The sequence below is a fragment of the Triticum aestivum genome, chromosome 3B (genome assembly GCF_018294505.1).
Source record: "Triticum aestivum cultivar Chinese Spring chromosome 3B, IWGSC CS RefSeq v2.1, whole genome shotgun sequence".
Lineage (NCBI taxonomy): Eukaryota > Viridiplantae > Streptophyta > Magnoliopsida > Poales > Poaceae > Triticum > Triticum aestivum.
In genome coordinates, this window is record NC_057801.1 from 444,069,220 (window position 1) to 444,070,518 (window position 1,299).

Below are 1,299 nucleotides of genomic sequence, written 5' to 3' on the forward strand. Positions count from 1 at the left end.
ACTTGGTGGTGCAGCTGATGCCTTGAGCTCTATAATGGTAGTGCATAAATGTAGAGATACAAATGTTAGGCATAAATTGGTTGGTCTTTCATCTATCAACAACTGATAAAATCAGGCCACTTGCAAGTTGTAAACATACAGACAGAGGAGCATAAAGTGGACTTCCGAGTTTCTTTTCCGCTTCTTCTTTGTAAGGCTAAACTCCATTTTCTATATGAGCAAAGGATGTGCAGGTTTTCAGCCACAGTTGATAATCCTTTAAACATGTTCTGTTTTACAGAACAGAAAAATGACCAAGATATCCTGGGAACTTGATGGTGTGTTTTGTTACTATAGAATAGTAGTACGAAAAAAGAAGGATCAAGATGTTTTCGTGATGAAGTCATACTTTCTGTTGCTGCACATAGAGCTCCAGTGGAGAATTGGCGTTGGCAACAAATCACACTGACATTATATTCTTCCTCGGGTTTTTGTTTTGATCCTGCAATTCTTGCTCCTGCAGCTCATTTGGCCAGCCATTAAAAAAATAATAGTAACAGAGGGAGCATGCTATCTTGGGTCAGAATTAAATGAAGGTCCTGGTTGCTATTTAGCGTGAGGATTAGATGAAGTTCCTGATTCATCATTACTTTACTTGTGAGGTCAAATTAGTAGGAATTTTCAGGTTTGGAGGGCACAATACATACATTATGTTGAACTTGGATCAGTAAAAAGAATTGGTAAACTGAAGTGCAATCAAATGAACACGTATGTACATCGGTAAACTGGAGTGAAATCAAATGAACACGTATACATATCGGTAAACCGTGAAATTGGTACGCACTGCAAGCGCAACACATTTTTTGTGTGAAACTGAAACCACACACTTCAGAGAAGAAGATTCAGAATAGCACATAACCACATGACGTGAGACGTTTATGAGCTCGGCTTCAGCAACAATCAGGCCTTCCTTGCCTGCATCTTGGAAGGTTAGCCATAATTCACAAGGTTATTCTAACTCATCTCCAAATCGAAATTTTTACAAATCTGCACAATCAAGCAAAAATTGTGTATATAGTGCAGATCTGGGAGCAAGCACCTGGTATTCTGGCAATTGGGGACTTTGAGACGGGGGAGCTGGTGGTGCCGCTAATTTCCAGCGACGGGAGCTGAGAGGAGGCAGGCCCGGAGCAGCAGCCTACGACAGGATGATGGGGGAGCACCTCGAGGGCGTGGCCGAGCAGTTCCATGGCTCCCTCAGTAGGGAGTTGGCCGGCTGAAGAGCAGTGGAGGCAGAGGAGGAGGGGGAAAGAGGAGTTG